The sequence below is a fragment of the Mustela erminea genome, chromosome 7 (assembly GCF_009829155.1).
Source record: "Mustela erminea isolate mMusErm1 chromosome 7, mMusErm1.Pri, whole genome shotgun sequence".
Lineage (NCBI taxonomy): Eukaryota > Metazoa > Chordata > Mammalia > Carnivora > Mustelidae > Mustela > Mustela erminea.
In genome coordinates, this window is record NC_045620.1 from 65962893 (window position 1) to 65979133 (window position 16241).

The 16241-nt window shown below is 42.5% G+C and overlaps 1 pseudogene; it reads right to left on the reverse strand.

Annotated features, from left to right (window-relative positions):
* Nucleotides 1-1268: 1268 nt before the first annotated feature.
* On the reverse strand, nt 1269-9067 carry LOC116596362 (annotated as a pseudogene).
* Nucleotides 9068-16241: the final 7174 nt, after the last annotated feature.

Below are 16241 nucleotides of genomic sequence, written 5' to 3' on the forward strand. Positions count from 1 at the left end.
AATAATTCTAAAAATAAGGTTATTTTAGATATATATATAACTTTAAAACAATCTCCAGTAATGCCTAAAATATAAAGACTAATCTCAACCTATTTCCATTTACCATGTAGTCCAGAATGTTTCATTCACTTTATTTACGTAAGGGAAAATCATGCTTTGTTAACAAATAAATTTTTTAAAATTTTTATTTAAATTCCAGTTAGTTAACATAATACAGTGTAATATTAGTTTCAGGTGTACAAGATAGTGATTCAACCCTATACCACACCTGGTGTTCATCAAGCAAGTGCAAACCTTAAACCCCATCGCTTATTTTAACCCATCCCCACATCCACCTCCCCTCTGGCAACCATCAATTTGTTCTCTGTAGTTAAGATTCTGCCCCCCAGCCTTTTTTCCTCCCCTTTGCTCATTTGTTTTATTATAAATCTTAAGTTCCACATATGAGTGAAATCATATGGTATTTGTCTTTCTCTGCCTTATTTCACTTAGCCTAATACTCTCTAGCTCCAGCCATGTCATTGCAAACGGCAAAATTTCATTCTCGTTTATGCCTGAGTAATATTTGTGTGTGTGTGTGTACACACCATGCATCTTCTTTATCCATTCATCAGTTGATAGACATTTGGGCTGTTTCCATAATTTAGCTATTGTAGTTATTGCTGCTATAATCATCAGAGTGCATGTAAACCTCTGAATTAGTATTTTTGTGTTGAATTGCTGAATCGCAGGCTAATTTTATTTTTAATATTTTCTTTTTTTTTTAATAATGAATAACATCTTTTTTTAATGATAAATAACATCTTAAACCTTTAGAGTTTCTTTTAAAATGTAAAACAAAAACATTCAGTAAAACTTTCAAGATTCCATCTATGTTGAATGAGAACTGAACACGTCTCCAGAAATTTCTTGAACTTCAGTTCTCACGTGAACGGAGCTGTTCCAACTTTAATAGATTCATAATCAAAACCAAAATTTGCTAATCAATTATTAATCGTAATTAAAGAAAATGCTTTAGTAACTCTTACATACACAAGTGAAATGCAATAAAAGGTATTGTTTTCACAAACAAAAGGCAAAGATTTTGAAAGGGGGTGTTAATTTATAAAAAAAGGTTAAAGTACTGTTCCACTAACCTACTTTTTTTATAGATCAGTTACATATGTAAACAAATAATTTTTTCTATCTGAAATTCACTGAGTTTAAGCTTAGTTGTACCTTTTAGCTTCAAAAATAGCCCTGTTTTAATAAACACAGCTGCTCTGTTACAACTTAAAGAAATAAAACATTTTATTTTAAAACTCCAAGTATGCTTCAAATGGAAACTGCCCGTTTATTAAGCACCCACAGAGTTCCAAGCATTGTACAAAACATTAAAACATTTGTTCATACTCTTTTAGAGCAAAATCACCTATTCTGTTGCACTCATTTTTGCATGGCATTGACATTTTAATTCCACTGTCAGAAAACGACCAGTTCTTCAAGACTTGCTCAAGAAACAAGTTTCTGATCCATAGAAGTAGTTCATGTAGAAAGTTTCTCTGCCAACTGTTCTACTTAATGTCCTCTCCCTCTGAAACCACCACCCCCCTTCCTCCTCTGAAGCCTCCACCTCCTCTTCCACCTCTGAAACCACCGCCTCTTCCTCCTCCTCGACTGCCCCTGCCACCACCTCTTGGAGGGCCCTTCTCACCTGGAGGTCGAGGTAAAAACCTCTGCAGTGGTAACAGTTTATATGGGTCTATATAAAATTTCTGCAGTTTTTTAAAGGAAGATGCCTTCATATTTTCTGACAATTTAACAGAAAAATAAAAATCTCTAAGTTGTCCAAATATTTCATTCACTTTACCAATCTGTTCTTTGTTCTCTAAATAAACTGGAGCATTGAAATAAGGCATCTTATTTTCATCTGCAGTACATTTACAAACTATGTCATCTTCACAGGGATGCAGGAACTCTCCTAATAAAACTACATGTTCCGGAGGTCCTTGGTCCTGGCCTTTGTTAAAGCCTCCGCGGCCACCTCCTCATCCAAATCCTCCTCAGCCGCCACCGCCACCTCTCTATTTTTAATATTTTCTTGAGGAACTTCCACACTGTTTTCCAGAGTGGCTGCACCAGTTTGCATTCCCATCAACAGTGCTATTAACAAATAACTTTTAAAAGAACATTGATCATATTTGGTATTGGGACAAATGTATGATAAAGTGTATGAAATTTAATGACTCTTTACAGTATCAAAAATAGACAAAAACAGCTTTTCTAAATGAATGCTTGGGATTTGTGCTTTTGCACCTTAAAAAAAAAACTGGTCTATTTTTATTACTTTCATGTTTTTGTGTCCAAACAATGAGATAAAACAGAAGGGTTTAAGCTGCTTTGTGCAAACATCATTCTGCAAATAATATGAAGTGGGTCTCGCTCATGTTTATTCCTAATAATGAATGACTATATTGGATAGAATGGCCTCTCTATTTTCTCTTTTTTGGCTTTGGTTTCTGACATGGAAGAGATATCAGGACTAGCCAGATAAACATTTTGATCAGCTGAAGGCAATTTGCACACCTATTGAATGAAGATCATCTTAAGTCATCGTGTAGAATTTTCATGTTACGGTCTTCATTTGCTTTATTTCAGCAAACTTTTCACGTTTTATATTTTTAGCCAGCATTCTGTTGTGAGCATATTAACCAGTATAGGACTAAAAAAAGTTGCCATAGAGTAATCAAAACCCACAGAGGATCCAGAGGAGAACCTGAGTCCTATGCACACACCCGGGTGCCACTGTGGGTGCTGGGAAATGCATGGGAGGCTCCCAGAGGGATCCCATGTTCACAAAGCAAGAGGCTGTCTGAAGAATTACTTTCATTACTTTTTTCAAACTAGAAGTTTGAAAGATACCACTGCCATCTGTAACAGGGTGCACCACCTCGAATGCCTTTCAGAACCCCTGGGATCAGGCAGCATCTGAAATCCCCTCCTATGCTATTTAGTCCACAGTCCTCTCCAGCACCACGTGGGAGAAATGACCCTCTATTTTCCCTCAAGGAGGAGAAAGATGTGTGGGTCCCAAGGCCTAACCTCCAGGGAAATGTGATGCGGACTGAACCGACTACACTCAGGAGTGGGGTAGGATAATATGGGGAAACATAGACCCCTTCACACTGGACTGACGCCGAAATGAAGATCTGGTAAGACCCCATCAGATGAGGAGAAACTTAAAAGACTGCTAACACCCAATGCTCGTAAGAGTGGGGGAATCAGACATTGTTGTTCTTTGTTTCTAAGACAGGCCAGCAGAATCTCTCCAATGCACTTATCCTCTGACCCAGCAGGTTCTAGGAATCTGTCCTTTAGAGACACTCCTACATGAGAACAAATATACCATATTTCAACAACTCTAAGATCCCTAAACTGGGAAATATACATTATTTTCTGTACCATTAAGATAGAAAAATAGCTGCCATTTTAACTATGATGCTATGCTTTTCATATTACTTAGACTTTTTATTATAAATTTATTTAAAAAGCTCTTTTAGAAATGCCTGGGTGGCTCAGTCAGTTAAGCTCTGCCTTCAGCTCAGGTCATGATTCCAGGGACCTGGGATCGAGCCCCTAATTGGGCTCCCTGCTCCAGAGAGACTGCTTCCCTGTCTCTCTCTGCCTGTTGTTTCCCCCTGCTTGTGTGCTCTCTCTCTCTCTCTGTCACGTAAATAAGTAAAATCTTTTTTTTTAAGTGCTCTTTTAGACTCAGAAGTATTTTTTAATTTTTTTATTTTTTAATTTATTTTATTTATTTATTTGACAGAGAGAGACCACAACTAGGCAGAGAGGCAGGCAGAGAGACACCCAGACTGCCTCAGATACATCAAGAGTTTGCACATGATCCTGTAAGTCATCCTCCAAACAGGGATGTTTCTGAGAGCAAGAGGGGCACTGTCAATAATACTGGATCAATGACCATGACCTGTGACTGTCGTGGACACCAGAACACACAGGGATCCTAATCCCCACCCTCTTGGCACTGCTCTACACATGTACATCATAAATAAGGGACTAGACCCTTGGATCCGCATGACATATCTGAAGAAAGCACAGCACCCTGGCTGCACCTGCACACCGTCTGATGACCTAAAAGTAAAGATTTCTGGGAACTGAAACAGACAACATCTGAGCAGACAGCTTTCCCAAGATGTCCAGACCAGGCATCAGGTCCATTGCCTCTCCGTCTCTACTGGGGAAAGAAAATGCCCTTTGTCTGTGTTTCCCAATCCCTTGCAAAAGGAGGAAACCTCCTCTGATTATGACCTTTTCAGAAACAACCACATTGTGATCCTGTGAGTATTTCTGAAGGGCTAGAAGTTTCAGAATTCACAAAAGTCTTTTATCTGAACTACTAGCTGACAAGACTCTTATCCACAGTCATGGTTTCTAAATTTGCAACTTTGTACCTCTCCTTTGTTCCCCAGACTTGCCTCCGGTTTTGTCCCAGCTTGTTTGTCCCAGATTGCTATTCTCTTTTATTCCTGAATAAACCCATCTTTTGCTGATAAAATAAACTGGCAATTTTTACTTGGAAGGTTAACAACCCATGATTTTGCCATTTTCCTATTAATGGACATCTTGGAAAGAATAAATAAATAAATAGGCATCTTGGGTTATTTCTGGCTTGGAGCTTTCATAAGTAGAACTGCCAAGAGCATTCTTGTGCACGTCTTTTCGTTTTCATTCCTTTCGGGTAAATACAGGAGTGAAATTGCTGGATCATAGGGTAGGATTATGTTAGTTTTTGTAAAAGAATTTTTAAAAAAACTTTTAAAAAAAGATTTTATTTATTCATTTGACACGGACAGAAGGAGAGCACAAGCTGGGGGAGCAGCAGAGGGAGAGGGAGAAATAGACTCCCCGCTAAGCAGGGAGCCTGACATGGGGCTCGATTCTAGGACCCCAAGATCATGACCTGAGCCAAAGGCAGACACTTAACCAAATGAGCCACCCAGGCACCCCGTAAAAGCAATTTTTATATCAAAACTTACAAGCATAAAATTTGCCATTTTAAGTGCACAATTCAGTGGCATTAATTACATTTATACTATTATACAACCATCACCACTATCCATCTCCAGAACTTCTTCATTATCCTAAACTGAAAATCTGTGCCTGTTAAAAAAAGAATACCTCTTCCCCCTCTCCACAGGCCCTAGCAACCATTATTCTACCTCCTATCTCTACAAACTTGACTATTCTAGGTATCTCGTAAGTGGAATAATTTAAAATTTGTCCTTTGGTGTCTGGCTTATTTCAGTTAGCATAATGTTTTCAAGGTTTATCCGTATTACAGCATGTGTCAAAATTTCATTCCTTTTGTTAGTGTAATATCCCATCATAGATAGACATATAGATATATATATCATATATATTAATATATTAATATATAATATATATTATATAATCATATATATGATATGATATGCTATATGATTTATATAATCATATATATGATTATATATATATATAAATAAAACGTGGTATCTAGGTCACATTTTCTTTATCCATTCTTCAGTCAATGGAAACTTAGGTCGCTTCCACCTTTGGGTTGCTGCAAATACTACTACTATGAACAGAAGTGCACAGGTATCTGTTCAAGTTCCTGCTTTCACTTTTAGATCTACACCCAGAAGTGCAATTGCTGGATTATAATTCTGTTTAAATTTTTAAGCACATTTTATTTACTTCAGAGAGAGAGTGTAAGCATGAGTGGGAGGAGGGGCAGAGGGAGAAGCAGACCGCTGAGCAGGGAGCCCCATTTGGGATTCAATCCTGGGGCTCAGTCCTAGAGTTCTCTCCCAGCATTCGATCCCAGAACCTGGAGCTTGATCCCAGGACTCGATCCCAGGACTCAATCCCAGAACCCTGAGATTATGATCTGACCTAAAGGCAGATGCTTAACCTACTAAGCCACCCAGGCATTCCAATTCTGTTGAATTTTTTGAGAAACTACCATACTGTTTTTATCAGCAGCTGCACCATTTACATTCCCACAAGTAATGCACAAGAGTTTCAGTTTCCCACAAATACAGATTTCCTATTTGGGTGTTTTTTAGTGAGAGTTATTCCAATGGGCATTAGGTAGTACCTCATATGGTCTTGATCTGCTTTTCCTTAATCAGTGGTATTGAGCATCTTTTCATGTGCTGATGGGCCATTTGTTTATCCTTGGAGAATGGTCTTCAAATCCTTTGCCCCTGTTGAGTTTTAAGAGTTCTTTACATATGGATAGTAATCCTTTACTTGATAATATGATTTGCAAATATTTTCTCCGTTTTGTGGGTTGCCTTTTCCCTCTCTTGATAGTGAGCTTTGATGGGCAAAAGTTTTTAACTTTGATGAAGTTCTATATTTTATGAGAAACTTCCAGACCCTTATTTTCAAAGTAGTCGTGCCATTTTACACTCTCACCAGCGATGTCGGATCTTCCAATCTCTACATCCTTGTCAGTGCTTCATATTGTTAGTCTTTAACTGTATTCATTCTGCTAGGTATGTAATAGCATCTCTTTGTAGATTTAATTTGTATATCCTTGACGACTAACGGTGTTGAGCATTTTTTTAAAAGATTTTATTTTTATTTATTTGATAGAGAGAGAGAGAGATGACAAGTAGGCAGAGAGGCAGGCGGGGGGTGGGAGGTAAGCAGGCTCCCCGCAGAGCAGAGAGTCTGATGCAGGGCGTGATCTCAGGACCCTGAGATCATGACCTGAGCCAAAGGCAGAGGCTCAACCCACTGAGCCACCCAGGCGCCCCAGTGTTGAGCATTTTAGATGTACCTGATGAAGTTCTAGAACCTAGGTGAGGTTCGGTGGGCTAAGGTCTGGAGCAGATGACCAAGAAAGAATTCTTGAGATATCTCTGGTGCAAAATGGTGGTTTATTAAAGCACGGGGACAGGACCCGTGGGCAGGAAGAGCTGCTGCCCCGGGTTGTGAGGGATGGCAGGTTATGTACCCTGCGGTTGGGGGAAGGGGAGGGAAAGGAAGGTTTCAACGGAGTTTTCATATGCTAAAGAGGGCCTACAAGGTGCCAGGATGTCCGAGGCCTACCGGAGGCCTTGCTCTTGCGGCTGGATCAATGTTGTCTTTAGACCAGCCATTAACATTAAGACAGTTGGGAGACTTTTTGGTGGGATGTCACAATCCTGCTATCAATCGTCTTTGTTAGTGAGAGTTAGGACATTTGTAAGCCAAGGGAGACTCCTGTCTAGCAGGATTGTGAGCTCTGCAAGTTAACTATTTGTTTATTGTTCATGGCAGTCAGGGCTGCCTGAGGGATGCTACACATATGACTGAGGGGGAGCGGATGGAGAGGGGGGTGCAAGGCGCCAGCTTTTGCTTTGTCTTCAGGCAGCCTCCTGCTCCCTCATCATACCTATTGGCTATTTGTGAAATGTTTGTTCAAATCTTTCACCCATCACTCTGTTGGCTTTTTTGGAGGGCGTGGTTTGGGTCTATTCTATTAAGTTGTAGGAGTCACTGATTATTTCCCAGTTTCTTCCTCTGTGGGTAGCAGGTGTGAATTCCTCCAGGACACATGAACTACAAGAAATGCCTAGGTTGGCCACTGTCTACAGTGTCCTAGAATTCTTAAGGGTCCCCACTGTCACCCAAAGCATGTAGGATCCATGCCAGGAAAAATTAAGGGAATGCCACAGGCTTTTGGGAGGTGGAGGGTTGAGGTGGTGGGGAGTGTCTACCAGTGATTTGAAGGGAGGGAGCATTCAGTGGCCCCTGGCAAAGAGAAGCTGTAGACTGTCTTCATGGGAGGGAGGAGGGAAGAAAGAGTAGGGGAGAGCCCACTGGCCCTGGAGCCAGAGAAAATGGAAATGGAGCAGATATATAAGCTAAACTGAAAGCAGAGCTAGCCTATGAGTATGAGTATATCCCCAAGGATCTCCCACCTCTGGGGAGCAGGGAGACATAAGCTTCCTGTTCTATTTACAGAGCTCTGGAAAGCAAACAGTAACCACAGTGCAGACAAAGGGCTTTCTCCTAACCTGCCCTGCACTATCTGGTAGGGTATCAGCAGAGGTCACAGACGGCTCCATCCCAGGGCCAACAGCCAACTATGATCATATTAGAGGCAATATATGGGAGGGCCAACCACTTTTATTATTTGATGCCCTAATTTTAAGACCTAACCCTCCCTGGGTTACAAATCACAACCATAAACAAAAAGCAGGGGCAGAGGAAGAGAGAATCTTAAGCAGGCTTCACACAGAGCAGAGCCCAGGGCAGGGTTCGATCTCATGACCCTAAGATCATGACCTGGGCCAAAATCAAGGGTTGGATGCCTAACCAAGTGAGTCACCCAGGTGCCCCAACTAATTTTTTTAATATGTAAAATTAAGCATATAAAAATATACCAGTTGGTAGACAGAAACCAAGTCAGTTACTTAACAAAGAGTCTATTACAGAGAACTGTTAACTAAGTAACTGAAAAGCCAAAAAAAAAAAAAAAAGCGTTCTGCAGGGGTTGCCTGGGTGGCTCAGTGGGTTAAGCCTCTGCCTTTGGCTCAGGTCATGATCTCAGGGTCCTGGGATTGAGCCCCTCATCAGGCTCTCCGCTCAGCGGGTCAGCGGGGAGCCTGCTTCCCCCCTCTCTCTGGTGACACTCTCTCTCTCTCTCTGTCAAATAAATAAATAAAATCTTTAAAAAAAAAAAAAGAAAAGAAAGTTCTGCAGTATCAGACACCACCATAGAAGCCATAGAAGCTGGAAGAAGCAGCTACCACCCCTAGGGCTGAGGGGAACCAAAGAAGAAACAATTACAAAAACTTGGCAGGTCGGGGAGGACTTGTGCAGAATTGAAACTCTGACCTCCAAAGGGGCACACCAGCTTCGCTGACATCTCTGATGGGGTCATATTAAAGCTGATTCTGCAAGAACAGGGAAACTGCAAGTTGCAGAGGACAGGACAGGGAAGCTAAGGGAAGCACCCAGGAGCCACAGGGAGGCAGAGCAAGGATAGAAAACAAGAAGGGAGGAGCCAGCCCCTTACACAACCCAGCCCCATCGTTGCAGACTCCCTCCCGTACCTCAACTGGCAGGGCCCAATAGAACCAGCGGGGAAGCTTCAGTGGAGTTGGCAACACAATGCAGAATATAAACCATGCTTTTGGAGCTGGGAGACAATAACTAAATTACTGGCACAAAGGGCTTCATTATCACAAAGAATGGAGTAACCCTGCAGGCAAACAGGAATGGTTTGAGAACAACCCACCCTCTGTTCACTCAGAAAGACAGGGGTTATCTTAAGAGCAGAAGAGACTAAAGGTCCAAGCATCTGCCATATTGATTTTCCTTCTGTGACTCCCTTTGGTGGTTCTAGCTTAGTGGTTCCCAAGCTTTCATGTCTAAGAATTACTGCATACTGTGCTTTATAAGGGATATAAAAAATACTCTAATTTGATTTTACCTATATGCAACTTTTGCCTTACTAGTTTTAGAACCAAATCCCCCCAACATCACCATACCCCATCCCCACTGGAGTGGATCAGAGGCAGAACTCTTTAAGAAGTGGGGAGTCTTCTCCTTCCCCCCCATTCATGCGCGCTCTCTCTCTCTCTAAATAAGTAAAATCTTAAAGAAAGAAAGACTATACAGGGGAGAAAAAGCACGGAGCTTGATGCCAGTTCTTTATATTCAGGTGCCTCTACTTACCAGCTGTGCACCTTGGGGGGCCCAAGTTAAGACTCTCAGCTTCAACCTTCTAACCTGTAAATGGAGAAGCAGCTACCTGATGAAGGAGGCAAGGTCCTGTGTCAACTTCTGTCAAATCAGATCCACAAATGTGTGGGGTAGAACGGCCTCCCTGGCTGAGCCTCATAGAAATGAGGAATGAACGGTCATTGTGTTAAGCCACTGACTCTAGGGTGGGCTTTACCTGTTACAGCAACTAATATTACCTTCACTGATAGAGAGTTCACACCTGACAACAGTTTCCTCAAAGAAATAAGGGTGAGTATCACATCCATGAAATGAAGACAACCAGTTGTAGGAGGATACCAATTCAAGTCGTTATAAATAAAAATATGATACCACTGACATTTAAAACCCAGTAGATGGACTGAACCATAGAATACTTGAACTCAATGGAAAAATGATAAGCTGGAAGATGAGGCGGAAGAATAGTCCCAGAAGGCAGGGCAAAGGGAGATGGGGAAAAGAAAGGAAAGTTTAATGACATGCAGATGAAAGACCCGCGGATCCCCTTACCCAAGAATCCAACACTGCCACTGGATGCAAACAGCAAGAGGTTTATTGGGGCGCAGGTACCGGCGGGTGGTCGGCAGCTAACCGAGCACACCGACCGAGGGGAAAGCGGGGTTTATATAGACAGGTACAAACAAGTTTTTGGGGGGGACGGCGCTGATTGATTGATAGTTTGAACAGGCATACTTGGCGTCAGTGGATTGGGTCAGGGGACCCGCGCGAAAGCAGACAAAGCAATCTTACAGAAGCAGAACTGGCCGGTTAGCCCATGCATGCGAAAAAAACACTACCAGGATATTGAAGGCCTGGTTACTTACCAAGTAAAGACAATTGGGAGTCTCCTGGTGGAATGTCACACTCCTGCCATCAAGCATCCTTGTTAATGAGATTTAGGTTTAGAAGAAATTCAACTTTATTTACTTTTCCTTCTACCTCCGCCTCCTTCGGTGTTTTATGGAGGGGAGGGTGACATTAGGGCTTGAGGAACTGAGTTCTGTGTCCCTGGAAATTGGGCTATTGATAAGGTAACTTCTTTGTTGTAAATCTCAAGGACATTTGCAAACCAAGGGAGACTCCCCCCCTGCAGGACTGCGATCTCAGCAAGTTAACTATTTATCATTTTATGGCAGTCAGGGGTGCCTGTGGAATGTCACACATATTACCAAGGGGAGTGGGTGGAGAGGGGGTGCAAGGCGCCAGCTTTTGCTTTGTCCTCAGCCATCCTCCTGCTCCCTCATCATTCCCCCCTGAACAATTTTGACCCTTAAATCTTTAAGGTGGTTGAAGGTGGAAGGTCTCATCTTCTGTAACTTTTTCCTGCTGAATAGGGGCGTAGAGCTGTCCCTACCTACTCAGGTCAACATTGATCAGTGGAGGAATGTATAGGGGAGTTACGAAAGGCGGAGGCAGCTGAATCCAGCGCTGACAGTGAAGAGACGTCCTCGTGTGCGATAAGGATCGTCTGTCGTGGTGTAGTCATTGTAGCAATGAAGTCTCGGCACCAAGTAGAGAAACATGGAACAAAGCAACATATTAAGGTTAATAAGGCGATAAGGATGAGAAGCCCGAAAAGGAGATTCGGCCATAGTCCTCCTTCAAACCAGGAATTTAACCATTCACTGAGAGAGAGAGAAGGATCTTGTAGGGCCTTAATTTGGGTATTCATATCTTTTATTAGTCCTGTGACATTTTTGTGATAGTCTGGGATGTACACACAACATTCTGTCTTGATAATTGCACATGTGCCACCCTGGGCTGCTGTCAGGACATCTAAAGCCATCCTATTTATCTCTTAAGGGAGGGGACTCTCCAGGGCAGGGGTCTTTCACAGATAAGATCTAAAAATTCTAGCAACCATCAAAAAAAATTATTTTTTAGAAGTGGATAATAGAGAGAATAGATGAGAAACAATTTTTTTTTTTAAATAAAAACCAAGAATTTCCAGGATCCGAAGAAAGACACACACAGACTCACAGAATAATTCCCCAAAAATGTATGGAATATAAGAAGTAATTACATGTTAGGGGCGTCTGGGTGGCTCAGTGGGTTAAAGCCTCTGCCTTCGGCTCAGGTCGTGATCTCAGGGTCCTGGGATCAAGCCCCACATCGGGCTCTCTGCTCAGCAGGGAGCCTGCTTCCACCCACTCTCTCTGCCTGCCTCTCTGCCTACTTGTGATCTCTCTGCCTGTCAAGTAAATAAATAAAATCTTAAAAAAAAAAAAAAAGTAATTGCAAGTTAATACATTAGGGAAACATATGAATATATCTAAGTATTGCCCATATAAAATTTTTAAATAATAATCTAAACAAAATCAATATGGAAGTTGTCAGTAGGGGATTCCAGAAGGAAGCTAAAGTTTGCCCAGATTCCTTTGTTCTTGCTTTAAGTTCTAGGGCTGGATATAGATGTTGTTTAACAATACACATTATTAGAAATGTACAAATTTAAATAGATGCATGTATTTAGAGAATAACCCCTAGATACATGGGAATAGAATACAGCAGGAAAAATGGATCAAAGAAAATGTAATCAAAAGCCAGGTATACTGGACATGACTAGCTACCTCCCAGACAACATTTCCTACCTCCCAGTCATGAGCCAGGGTTTTGTGTAGGGATCTCACTCCTTCTCCATGGCCACAGACTTTGGGGGAAACCGACCTCACCTCCAGCTTCAAGTACAAATCTTAATTTGACTAAATCAGATTGGCCCACTCTCTTTGCCCCAATAACTGGTTCGGGTATGGTCATGTGAGCCTTAGATTGCCAGTAAACGCACCCAGTTCTCACCTGGGGAGCAATTTTTTTTTTTTTTTTTTAAGATTTTATCTATGTATTTGTCAGAGAGAGAGAGAGAACACAGGCAGACAGAGTGGCAGGCAGAGGCAGAGGAAGAAGCAGGCTCCCAGCCAAGCAAGGAGCCTGATGTGGGACTCGATCCCAGGATGCTGGAATCCTGACCTGAGCCAAAGGCAGATGTTTAACTGCTGAGCCACCCAGGAGTCCCCTGGGGAACAATTTTGACCCCCACAGACATTGGGCAATGTCTGGAGACATTTTCAATTGTCCCAAATGGAAAAGAACTCTGGCATCCAAGAGAGAGGAACCATGGATGTGCTAAATATCCTAGAATGCAAGGACAGCCTCCCGCAAAAACCATTCAGCCCCCAAAATCAGTAGTGTCAAGGTCAGGAACCCCTGGTCTACAGGAAAAAGCTACGGATACTTTACATCCCTTGACCCCTCAAAGAAGCAGCCTTGGGATAAAGCTGATGCTGCAGATAGCAGATCTGGAGGATGGGAAGAATCAGAGTCCATGATGACACGGTTGGTCCCATCAGGGACCATTCTCCCATCAGATATCCAGGTAAACGAGCCTGTAACTTTCTATTGGTTAAGCCACTATTTAACTGGGGTTTCTGTTACTCATAGCCATGAGCATCCTGGCTCGGAAATAAAGAGGGAGGAAAAAAAAGAAGAAAACAAGGAGGAGAGATGTGTGTAGACAGAATAATGCCGCGCCCGCCCATCCACTCCCCCTTCCAAAGACCTCCATGTCCTAATCCCCAGAATCTGTGACTATGTCACCCTAACATGATAAAAGGGACTTGTGCTGTGTGATTATACTAAGGGATTAGAGAGGAAAGGATATCCTGATTAGAGATGGGCCCAATGTAATCACAAATGTTCGTATAAGGGAAAGAGGGAGGCAGGAGAGAGGTGTGATAAAGAGGGGTGCCCTTAAGCAATGGAGGAAGGGACTTGAGCTAAAGAACGCAGGTGGCTTCTAGAAGCTGGGAAACACAAGAAAAACAGGTTCTTTCCTCGAGCCCCCAAAAGCAATACAGCTCTGACAATACTTTAATTTTAGCCAGAAAGTCCCATTCAGACTTCTGACAGACAGAAGTATAACAAAAGTCATTGTAAGCCCTGCTAAGTTTGTAGTAATTGTTTTAACAGCAATAGGGAACTAACACAGCGTGGCAATTAGAAAACAGGTAATAAGATGTCAGGAGTATGTATAAACATAGCAATAGTTACAGAAACATGAAAGACTTGATCTCTTTTTCAATAACAGGGGCTCTCAGAGTGGAGATTTTCAAACTCCAGCTATGTGCCATGGTTGTGGAAACACACTCACCTTTGATGGGACGAGTGGCAAAGTCACACTGCAAGGTGTATGGATTTGAGAAGAGGAGTTATTGTGACTTTTTTTTTTTTTTTAAGATTTTATTTTCAGGTCATCTCTACACCCAACATGGGGCTCAAATTCACAACCCTGAACTCAAGAGCCGCATGCTCTACTAACTGAGCCAGCCAGGAACCCCGTGGCATCTTTTTGATCAACTTACAACACCTGGAAAATAAACAAACACACAACGGTATAGCAATATTGGTGTCAAAGTCAAGATGAAAAGAACCAAAGAAGAAATAGCTCATATTGATCAAGAGACACTATAACAAGAAGGTAAACTAGTCATGAGGCTTTTTACATCTAACAATGTAGACTTAAAATATGTAAAATGAAATCTGCTCAAAGAATAGGGAGAAACTGACCAAAAATTACAGTGGAGACTCAAAAACATGTTACTCTCAGAAACCAAAATATTAATCAGTTTTTTAAGATCAGAATAATGATGGGGCATCTGGGCGGCTCAGGTGGTTAAGCAACCATCTCTTGATTTTGGCTCAGGTCATGATCTCAGGGTCATAAGATTAAGCCCTGCACTTGGCTTCATGCTGGGCAGGGAGCCTGCTAAGATTCTCTCTCCCTCTCCCTCTGTACCCACCACCCTGCTCAGTTGCTCTATCTCTCAAATAATAATAATAATAATAACAATAACAATAATTTGGGTGACAGCGCAGGTTGATCTAACAGAAACATTTAGAACTACATTCTGAAAGAATACACATTCACAAAGTCGACCAAAGTCTCAGGGATTAACATATCCCTCCACCCAAAAATAATACTCAGACCATCTTCACTCACCAAAGTGCAATAAAATTAGAAATGAAAAACACAATGATAGCCAAACAACAACAACAAAACCAACAACAAAAATAAACCGACCATATGTCTAGAAATTTCAAAACAGACTTCTAAATAATTCAAGAGATAGCAGGACCAAAGCAGAGATTTCCAAGTAACCAGTCCAGTTCATAACCTAGCCCTCTTACTCATCTAAAGCTATCTGCTCTTAAATACTTGCTGAATTACATCAAAGTGCGGGGAAAGGGGAGAGTCAGGGAGGCAAAGACAGACCCAGAAGCTCAGGGAAAGGGATTGGCTGAACCAATGGGTTCTGGGTATGGCGAGATGGTAGGGATCTGACAGTTCTCACCATTCAGGTTCACCAAAACCTCCAAGCATCTACTGAACTGAGTGACTTAGGGGAGTCACTGCCATCCAGGGGAGGCCAGAGCAAGGTACCAGGGCAGAGGAGGCTACTGCAGGGAGACTATAGAAACTGGAAAGAGCCCATAGCTCCATGTGTAGGATTCCAGTTGGCTGTGACTAAATGAGGCCAAACACTGGGATAAAAGGGGAACTGTCATTTTTCTGAACACTGACGTCAAAGGGTGCCTGACACTCAACCCAGGAAGGGTGCCAATTGGACAGATGTGATTTTTTTTTATCTAAACAAAAACCAGAGGGCATATTAGACAGCGACCAGACAGCAGATTATTTAGCCTGTGCTTAGGGTTTGCCTGGATAATTCAGACCCCAAACATCCTACTTGTGGCCTCAATTCCTCCCGCTATTTGACTGCATACATTAAAATACATGTAACTATCCTTTCCTTTGTACTGTGTAAGGGAACATCGTTCATGCCTCCATCCACCCACGTACCCATCCAACCAGGTAACAAACACCCAAAACACACCTAGGCTATCATGGATCTTTGTTCCTTCACCAGTCGCTGTTTACCTCTCCTCTAGATTACTTACAAAGAATATGGTTTGAGTTGTTTTGGTGCCAAACAATATTCCAGAAAGAAATGCTCTGCAAAAAAAGTCGGAAATAAATAAGGAAATAGAAAACGAAGGCCTGGAGAAAGGGGGGATAGAGGTGCGGGTGGAGAGGAAACAGGAGGGTCGTCCTAGCAGAGGTGGGTGGCAATCTTCTCGCCTCTCTGACTGGATTCTGATTTGCCCGGGGTTGTGCGGGGAGCGAGGGGGTGCGGGTCTGTGTGTGGGAAGGCGCTGAGAAAACCAGCCCACCCCGGGCAGCGGGGAAGGGGAAAGAGGGACTGGGAGGGCAGGAGTTGGAGGAGCTGAATTTCTCAAACTCTGTGGTCTGGATTCCAGCGTCAGAGCCCGAGCTGTTTACCTTCTCCCCACCCGACCCTCCTCCAACACACACCCACATTTTTCCTAAGAATTCTGAGTCCGGAAGGAAGAGAAGAAAACAAGTGTCGGGTAGTCTTGCCCTCCTCCGCGCCCCCACCCGGTTCTCCGATTTCACAGTCGCCCCC